The following is a 10013-nucleotide window of genomic DNA, read 5'->3' as shown; positions in this document are numbered from 1 at the left end:
ATCTCATCGAAACCTATAAAATTCTGTCAGGCCTGGACAGACTAGATGCAGGAAGGATGTTTCTGATGGCCGGGGAGTCCAGAACCAGGGGTCATAGTCTAAGGATAAGGGGTAAGCCATTTAGGACTGAAATGAGGAGGAATTTCTTCACCCAGAGAGTGGTGAACCTGTGGAATTCTCTGCCACAGAGGGCGGTGGAGGCCAGTTCATTAAATATATTCAAAAAGGAGTTGGATATATTTCTTAAGGCTAAAGGGATCAAGGGATATGGGGAGAAGGCAGGGACAGGGTACTGAATTTGGATGATCAGCCATGATCTCATTGAATGGCGGAGCAGGCTCGAAGGGCCGAATGGCCTACTCCTGCTCCTATCTTCTATGTTTCTATGTTTCTATCACCTGCCCCTCACTTGGGACTCTGCCTGAGACTGTTTGACTGCCTCGGCAGTGTTCCTCCCGAACATTTTGTCGAGCCATTGTCTCACCAAATGTCTTGCTTGAGGGACACTTTGAGGAGTGCTGCAACACATTGTATGACAGAGTGATGCAATTGTGGCTCTGCACCGACGAAGCAGGGATGAGCTCTGATTTCAACCATGCCGCTGCAACCAGCTCAGAACTGGAGGCCACAGGAAAGGAAAATATAGGACTTACTGTTCTATTAAGTAGTTCTATTTTAATTGGTCCCTTGTACAGTAAGTGGGATGTCCCTGTCTCCAAACAACATTCCCTTGCCTTCTTTTGCTGTAGGCTAACAAAAGGAAAGTAGACAGTACTGATTTCCACCTCAGTCAATATCCCACAATATACATTGCAAGTACATATGAACAAAAGAATTAGGAGCAGGAGTCGGCCATTTGGCCCCTCGAGCCTGCTCCACCATTCAATGAGATCATGGCTGATCTTCTACCTCATCTCCACTTTCCTGCACTATCCCCATATCCCTTGATTCCCTTAATATTCAATATTAAAGTCTACTGGGATGATCCATGATAACCCAAGCTGGCATCTCGACTCCTGAAGGAAAAGATTATTAACCCTTTTTGGACATTTGAACATTGTGAGTTTAGACTGCAAAGACAGCGATATGCAGAAATCACTGGGGCAAGGAGCTTTGATACCAGTAGGCCTCTGGTTTGCAAAAACAACTGATTAGGAAGAAAGGAGGCAACTTTCACAGGACTAATAAAACATACCAAATGGTCAAAAGCTGCTGAGGCAGTTAGAAAAGACAGGAGACGCCCAAGGCCTTGAGCGGGTTTTCTGCACCCAGGTAAGATTGGGGCCTACAAATTCCAATCATCCATAAAACTAAGTGAGATAATTGCACCTGGTTTTAACATCATGGAGAAGCTGAATGCAAATGGACAAACTGTCCACCATTGAGGCCTGTTAACCATTAAGGCCTAGCAACAGGGGGTTGATTGGACAAAATGGGACTCTCCCCTTAACTTTTGCTCACACCCTAACTTGCAAGAACCATATAAGAATGGGACATTGTGGCAGGTCCGGTACTGCAGTCAACGAGAACCTAAGGAAGCTCTGCCTAGAGGAGGACATCCCACCAGAAGTAGAGTCAAGTGTCCTGCGAGAGCTGATCACTCTGCTGCCTTGATGTTGATTCCTTGGTTTAAAGGTCGTATGCATTGCTTTTTTTTAAATTCGTTCATAGGATCTGGGTGTCGCTGGCAAGGCCAGCATTTATTGCCCATCCCTAGTTGCCCTTGAGACGGTGGCGGTGAGCCGCCTTCTTGAACTGCTGCAGTCCCTGTGGTGAAGGTACTCCCACAGTGCTGTTAGGTAAGGAGTTCCAGGATTTTGACCCAGCGACGATGAAGGATCGGCGATATACTTCTAAGTCAGGATGGTGTGAGACTTGGTGGGGAACTTGGAGGTGGTGGTGTTCCCATGCGCCTGCTGCCCTTGTCCTTCTAGGTGGAAGAGGTCGCGGGTTTGGGAGGTGCTGCCGAAGAAACCTTGGCGAGTTGCTGCAGTGCATCTTGTAGATGGTACACACTGCAGCCACGGTGCGCCGGTGGTGGAGGGAGTGAATGTTTAAGGTGGTGGATGGGGTGCCAATCAAGTGGGCTGCTTTGTCCTGGATGGTGTCGAGCTTCTTGAGTGTTGTTGCAGCTGCACTCATCCAGGCAAGTGGAGAGTATTCCATCACACTCCTTACTTGTGCCTTGTGGATGGGGATTCAGGAGGTAAGACACTCGCCGCAGAATACCTAGCCTCTGACCTGCTCTTGTTGCCACAGTATTTATGTGCATTGCTTGATGCTGCCTTTATGCTCATGCAAACTCTTTTAATGCCGTGCACAATGTTAAGTCATTGAAGGTACCTTTTCTTTGGTTGGCTCCAGTTCAGCTCCATGAACCACTGGAATACCTGTATCCCTACACTCCTGATATTACAGGTAAGCTCCCTGACAGACGGAACAGTGGGGCAGTACAGAGCAGGAGGTTGGCCTGGAATATCCGGATTCTGGGAGGCAGAGCAGGTGATGGAGATCCTCCCAGATAGACTCTGTGACTTGTGGGCCGTACTACAGCCTGGCCCAGGAGCACATGGAGTCGCAACTCTGCCGAGTACCACAGATAAAAGGCGGGAGGGCTGCAAGTGGCCCCCTTAGGGGTTGAATTTTTTGCTACTGGCTGCCATGGGTATGTAATACCTGCTTGAGGGCTCGGTACCTCCATCAATAATGTGACTTGATTTTCAGTAAGCATAAACTTTTTTTTTCCCCTCAGAAATAATCTGAACTCTTAACCCTGGGAGCAATATGCTGATATCCTGCAATAAAGTAAAAAAGAGACAGCTTTGCTTTGCTCGTGATGTCCTGTCAGCTGAGACCTGCTTAATGTTTCCTTGCATTTCTTCAATTCAGCTTTGGTGTATTCCACTGTCTAACTCTCTCCAGATGTTATATGCCAGAGAATGTTGGTGTGTCTCATAGCTGCAAAGGAAACCCAAAGAGGTGAAGAGAGACCCTTTTTTGAAGGCAGATCTGAATTGCACTATAGGGACCACATTAAAAGAGGGAGTCTTCTCCTTGGGATATTGGGGATGAACCCACTCCTCAGTTTAAAAACTTGAAGATAAGTAGGTGATGAGTTATTGTCAATTATGCAGGACAACATGAAGATTGAAAGGAGTAGAAGAGAAAGCAAAATAAATCAGGAAATAATCTCTAGCTTATTAAGATTTAAAGGCCTATAGATTGCGGGAAGATTGAGGGAGGAAAGGAGGTCCACTGTTTTCAGCTCCTGGGCAAGAATGAGTTAGAGGACGGCATGGTACGATGAGTCTTGATTTCAACACAATAAGACTACACAGAGGAGAAAGAGGGTAAGGGATGGTCATGAGAGAGAGAGCCATTGGAGGCTGGATGAGCTTTTAAAAAATGTATTTCCAGAATTGTGAGAGGTGTGCAGGAAGAGCCTCCCCAGATACGGGAGCAGGATTCAAGTTCTGAATTGGCTGACAGAAAGTTAAGAGTGGTTGAGGAGAAAAGAAACAGCGTTTTAGCTCTAACGTAGAGCATTGAGATTCAGACAAGGAGAGGATAAGTACAACAAAGTTCAGGGTGTGTTGAAATTAATAATTCCATGTAGCTCTCAACATCTGAATCCCCTCATCGAGTCAATTAAAACCGCTAAATTATTAATGTCTCGTTTCATCTTAACACTAGTCACAAAGAAATTGCTGCCTCTGATTGTGTTTTTGTGGCCTGTTTAATCACTGCAAGCCCTGGTAATTAAACTGTTGTTCTAGTCTGACAGTCAATAAATTACACGATCTTAATGCTTGGTAATTGCGCAAGTCCTTCCTCATGCTGAGCCAATTACACCAGCAATTACACGCCGCTTTGCAAACAAAGGATGAATAATGGAGCATCACGGCTGCCCTGCTGACTGATCTCACACACAATTATGTTTGAGGGTGGGGTCGGGGGTGGGGGGGGGGGGTTCTCTTTGATAATGCTCCATGGTCTTGTCCCACCCTACCACTGCAACCTCCTCCAGCCATCTATGTCCCCGCACACGCGTCTGCTCCTCCAGCAGTGGATTGCTCTCCACTTCCCCGTCTCCTCCACTCCGACGTTGGTAGGCCTTCTTTCAGCCGCTCCCTAAATCTCCACCCTGCCTCTTGCCATCGCCCTCCCCGTTTTCAAAAGGCTTCTCAAAAATGTTGTTCTTAATGGTGCTTTTTTTCCCCACCCCCTCCCCAACTTCAGTGTTTCCTGTTTATTGCTCCACTAGGTGTCCACCGTTTCCTTCCGCCCACCCCGTAAAGGTGCTCCAACACGTTCTCTATGTTCAAATCATCGAAATTACAGCACCGAAGACGGCCATTTGTCCATCGTGCAAGAAAACAGAGAATAGGAGTAAGCGGGTCATTTTCGGGTTGGCAGGCTGTAACTAGTGGGGTACCACAAGGATCAGTGCTTGGGCCTCAGCTATTCACAATCAATATCAAGGATTTGGATGAGGGGACCAAATGCAATATATCCAAGTTTGCTGATGATACAAAGCTAAGTGGGAATGTAAGTTGTGAGGAGGATGCAAGGAGGCTTCAAGGGGATATAGACAGGCTAAGTGAGTGGACAAGAACATGGCAAATGGAATATCATGTGGAGAAATGTGAAGTTATCCACTTTGGTAGGAAAAATAGAAAAGCAGAGTATATTTTAAATGGTGAGAGATTGGGACATGTTGGTGTTCAGAGGGACCTGGTTGTCCTTGTACATGAATCACTGAAAGTTAACAAGCAAATGGTATGTTGGCCTTTATTACAAGAGGATTTGAGTATAAAAGTAAAGACGTCTTACTGCAATTATATAGGGCCCTGGTGAGACCACACCTGGAGTATTGTGTATAGTTTTGGTCTCCTTACCTAAGGAAGGATATACTTGCCATAGAGGGAGGGCAACGAAGGTTCACCAGACTGGTTCCTGGGATGAGGGGATTGTCCTATGAGGAGAGATTGAGTAGACTAGACCTATATTCTCTAGATTTTGGAAGAATGAAGGGTGATCTCATTGAAACATACAAAATTCTTACAGGGCTTAACAGGGTAGGTGCAGAGAGGACGTTTCCCCTGGCTGGGGAGTCTAGAACCAGAGGTCACAGTCTCAGAATAAGGGGTCGGCCATTTAGGACTGAGACGAGGAGAAATTTCTTCACTCAGAGGGTTGTGAATCTTTGGAATTCTCTACCCCAGAGGGCTGTGGAGGCTCAGTCGTTGAGTATATTCAAGACAGAGATCGATAGATGTTTGGATATTAAGGGAATCAAGGGATATGAGGATAGTTCAGGAAAGTGGAGATGCGGTGGAAGATCAGCCATGATCTTATTGAATGGCGGAGCAGGCTCGAAGGGCTGAATGACCTATTCCTGCTCCTATTTCTTTTGTTCTTAGGAACAGTGGAGCCATCTGCTCCAATCCCATTTTTCCTCCCTTTATATTATTCCTTTACATGCTCTTGTACTTGTAATCCCAAGAATCTAGATTTTACAAATGATTGCTCCTGGGATAGAGCTCCGTATGCTTCATGCACACATCAGGAATTCAGGCACAGAGGTCAGCATGCCGGCAAATGGGTGCAAAACGTGTGGGCTGCACCCAGCTCCGCACCCAAATTCCCAGTTTGTGCCAGCGGACTGTGAAACTCTGTGCCGAGTGATACTTCGTAAAACCTACCCCATTATTTATGTTTCCAGTGATGCAGAAATAACGATTTCCATCAGAGCGCCCCCCCGCCCCCAATTGCTCCGTCGGTACCTCCACCGCCCAAGATGGATCTGAAGCATACAGACCAGGGAGGTTGCAGGCTCCAGCTCTTGTCTGTACTGAGCTAGAAGGCAGTAAGCTCAATGCCTACTGGGTTAGGAAGGGGCAATAAATTCAGCCAGGGCGCCCACACCTAATCGCCATCTGATGACCTGTACTCGGAAGTACATGGGCTCGGCTGTGATGCCACCAATGCTCAGTGTCAAGATGCACACTCGGGTAATGGCCACTCGAGTGAGGTATTAGAGGTGCCACAGTACCACCTTGTCCCAGCAAGAGTCAGTACTTCAGGATGTAAGGAGGAAAAATGGGAGGAAAAAATTTCAGCAGAGGAAATGAAGTATACCCGTTGACCATTATAGTAAAGCTTGGTGTTTGGTCAGACAGTTGAACGAAATCTCTTGCATCGGTAGAATTAGTCTATTGTAGGAGTCGCTGGAAATAAACAGACTGCGAGACTTTCATAGCAGCAAAGAAAAACGCGTGTTAGCTTTATTAACTCTCCACATGGACTGAGGGACTCGGCCTCGTCGCAGGGCTATGACGTCATCACACAATCGACGACTCTTAAAGGGACCCTGCCCCAATAACCCAACCAAGTTCCGTACATAACGTGGAGCGATAACAACGTTGGCTATACATAGTGAATTGTGTTACTGTCCCTATGTGGTCTCCGCCACACTATTCCTGATAATTCAGTCATTTTTGGCACAAAAAAATTGGAGTTATCCATAATTAGAATTAAACAACGTAAATAACAGCAATGTTTGAATTTAGTGCTGAAAACCCCCCAAATAATTTGATAAGTTGAATTAAGCAACTTTGAATTCAGAGAAGATGATTGTATAATTACAGCCCCGTATGCTGGTATGTCTGCAAATTCATTTACTCAAACTAATGCACTGTGATACCAGTTACTGGTCCACTCCCAGATGGCATTGCCTTATCAGAGCTATGTTTTAATTGGGCACGATCTTGCCAGCCCTGGGGAGGCGGGTATGGAGACGGGACTCCCGGGAAAATGGCCGAATCTGGGGGCGGGTGCCCAACCCACTGCCAATCCGCCTCCGTGCCATCTTGCCAGGAGGTGGATAGCTGACCCGCGCCGGGTCCCGTCTCCTTGGAGGCGGGAAGGGGATTAGTGCCACTTATCTGCCTGTTAACAGGTAGTTAACAGGCAGATAAGAGGATTATCCCCATTTTACCCGCACAAGTGTGGGTTTCCCGAAGGCTGCGAATCCCGCCAGGGTCACCGAGGCGAGTAGTGGGTCTGCGGGGGTCGGGGGGTCCAAAGGTGTGCTGTGGAGGTGAGTGATCAAGTGTGGAGAGGTGAGTATGTAAGGAAAGTGGAAAGTGTTAGAAAAAGTTTACTTACCTTTGTTTCTTCCTGCAGGCTTCAATCGGTGGGGATGCGGAGAGTCTCACACCTCCGCGGTAGAGATGTCAGATCGCCGTTGCATTCTCCAATGCAACAACCATCTAATTTCTGCAGAAGAAAGAGGTTTAATGAGGTCTTGAATTCAAGAACTCATCAAACTACAGAGAATGTCAGTGTTTGACAGCTTAACAGAGCTGTCAAACGATGACAGTTCATCTGTCAAACATATTCCCTTAATCAACCTGCTGAGCCCACTGGGTGGGCTTAACCAGGTTAATCAAGGGAAAATAGCGTGGGTTGGCCAGAAGTCGATGGAGGCGGGACTAAAACCTGACAAGTGGGAGTCCCGCCTCCAAAAGCTCCCCATTGGCAAAATCCAGCCCATTGTGTCCTGTTGAACAAGAGTTGCAAAAAATATTTTTATTTTCTTGAAGGCTTTTTATATTAGCTTCATTCCGACCTGTTGCTAAATTTACCTGCAGTATTCTACGTGTTCCATAGATCATCTGCACGGAATGCACTAGTCAGTGGTTAGTCAGATCGTAGAGTGTCACAACCAGTGGGGGAGGGATCACTCTGCTGCAGAGCTCCCATGTGTCCAGAGACTTGAGCACAAAAATCTAGGCCGACACTCCCGTGCAGTGCTGAGGGAGTGCCGCACTGTCGGAGGTGCCGTCATTCGGATGAGAGCTTATACCGAGGCCCCGTCTGCTCTCTCAGGTGGATGTAAAAGATCCCAGGGCACTAATTTGAAGAAGAGCAGGGGGAGTTATTCCCGGTGTCCTGGGCCAATATTTATCCCTCAATCAACATCACTAAAAAAAACAGATTACCTGGCCATTATCATATTGCTGTTTGTGGGAGCTTGCTGTGCGCAAATTAGCTGCCGCTTTTCCTACATTACAACAGTGACTACACTTCAAAAGTACTTCATTGGCTGTAAAGCACTTTGGGATGTCCTGAGGTCATGAAAGGCGCTATATAAATGCAAGTCTTTTCGAATGGTCACTCAAACTGGATCCCTGCATAATCTACTGTTTTTGTTCAGATTACAACAGTGATTGGCAGCACTCCCTGCATTAAAGAGAAATTAAACCGACCCCCCCAATATGACATCTACACCTGTCAGTAAGTGACATCATACAATCAAGTGTGAACCAAAGCAATATTACTCCCACTATCACCACTCGCAGGACATGGGAGAGGTAGCATTTGCTAAAAAAAACACACACTACTCGTGATCCTGGAGCCAGTGACTCACTTTTGCCTGAAGTGTTTGCCTGTGATTAGTTTTTTTTGTCATCGGATGGTGTTTTTGTCATGAATCCTCTGTAAATCTATCAGCACCTCTCTGGAGTTTGGGAAAGTACAAATCCAAACACCTTTTTTGGAAACACTGGAAAAGTCTGAAAGAGGTTACAGGAAAGCATCTCACAATGTGAACTAATGGTTATGAACAGAGTTGCTTCAGACACGTTAGTCAAAGGTTTACATGAATTCTGCAGCAGTGTTAGACACTGAGGTTGGTCAGCGCCTCCCTTTAGCGCCTCCGGGGGCGCTAACGGGGGCGCTAGGAACTTAGCGCCCGAGCGCAGCGACTTTTAGCGCCGCTCGCGAATTTGACCAGTCATTTTGCGGTGGCGCTAAACACTACCGCCACGATCTCCTGCGCCCGCAGATCGGAAAGTCAGTCAAGCGTGCAACGCCCCAGTAGCGCTCCAGACCGGATATTGAGTCACGCACCCTGCCTTAGCGCCTGCCGCTAGGAACGACAGGTAGAGGGGAACGTTTTCAATTCGGGAAGGGGCTGGGGGAGCGCTATTTAAAGGCGGGCGCTTCCTGCCTTTTCTTGTCGGCAAAATTTTTCGTTTTAACGCTGTCCTAAGGAGTTTTGGCCCTCAGCACCACTTTTGAGCTTCCTAAGCGCCGAGCTCTTTCCCTGGGCCTATCCATTAGTGCTTCCAACACAATTGCGTTTGAGGTCTCTCCAGGCCGAGATTCAAGGCGGCAATGAGCAGGGAGTGGCTGGCCAGCAAGATGGCCTCCTCCCCTTTAAGAACTGGACGGCGCCAGTCTGTCTGGCTTCCATGGTAACCGACATCGTCTGAGCGTTCTGAGGTAGCGCCGCGCTCCCCGACGTTAGTGCCTTAAGAGAGGTGTGTAGCGCCTGATTTAGCGCTCAAATCACCTCCAGGGGGGCGATAGAGGCGAATTTTGCAGTCGGAGGCGATAATTAGCGCCGAGCGCTAAACTTTGTGCCTGGCCGATATTAGCGCCCTGAAATGGGTGAGACTGAATTTTTCCCCCTGAGGCCACAATCGTAGAACCTTGCTCCTAAGGACTACTCTCAAGAATATTACACCACACAGTACTGGGACACGGGTCTGCACTTGCGATTGCCCACATAGTAAGCTCCTGATTTCAATCATTTAGACAATTGCCAAGTGGAGGCAGGCAACTCAGCACAGGAAGAGGGGAAAAAAACCCTATAGGGCCAACAGTTGTATTAAATAGTTCCTTTTTCATCAGGCCCTTTCACTTGCTGTTTGAAGGCTGAGTTACCTCTGCCTACCAATAGCATTGCCTTGACCTCTTTTGCTGGGGAAAGGAGAAACAGAGGGAGAACAGCACTGAATTCCAGTGCGGTCAAAATCTCACGGCCAGGCAAGCCACGAATGAAGGCTCCGATGTACAAGGAGAGAGCAGCACGTTTGCTGAGGGGCCGCAGGGGAAGGGAAGTGAACGGCACGTGGTCTCGGCACCACTTCTGATCTTTGCTTCATTTCATTTCTTGTCTTAGCTGACGCTTTTACACTCCAATCACATCTGGAATTGGCTTG

Source organism: Somniosus microcephalus, chromosome 30, assembly GCF_052327205.1.
Source record: "Somniosus microcephalus isolate GS21.2 chromosome 30, FLI_Smic_1.0, whole genome shotgun sequence".
NCBI classification, from domain to species: Eukaryota; Metazoa; Chordata; class Chondrichthyes; order Squaliformes; family Somniosidae; genus Somniosus; species Somniosus microcephalus.
Note: the sequence above shows the minus strand (reverse complement) of the source record.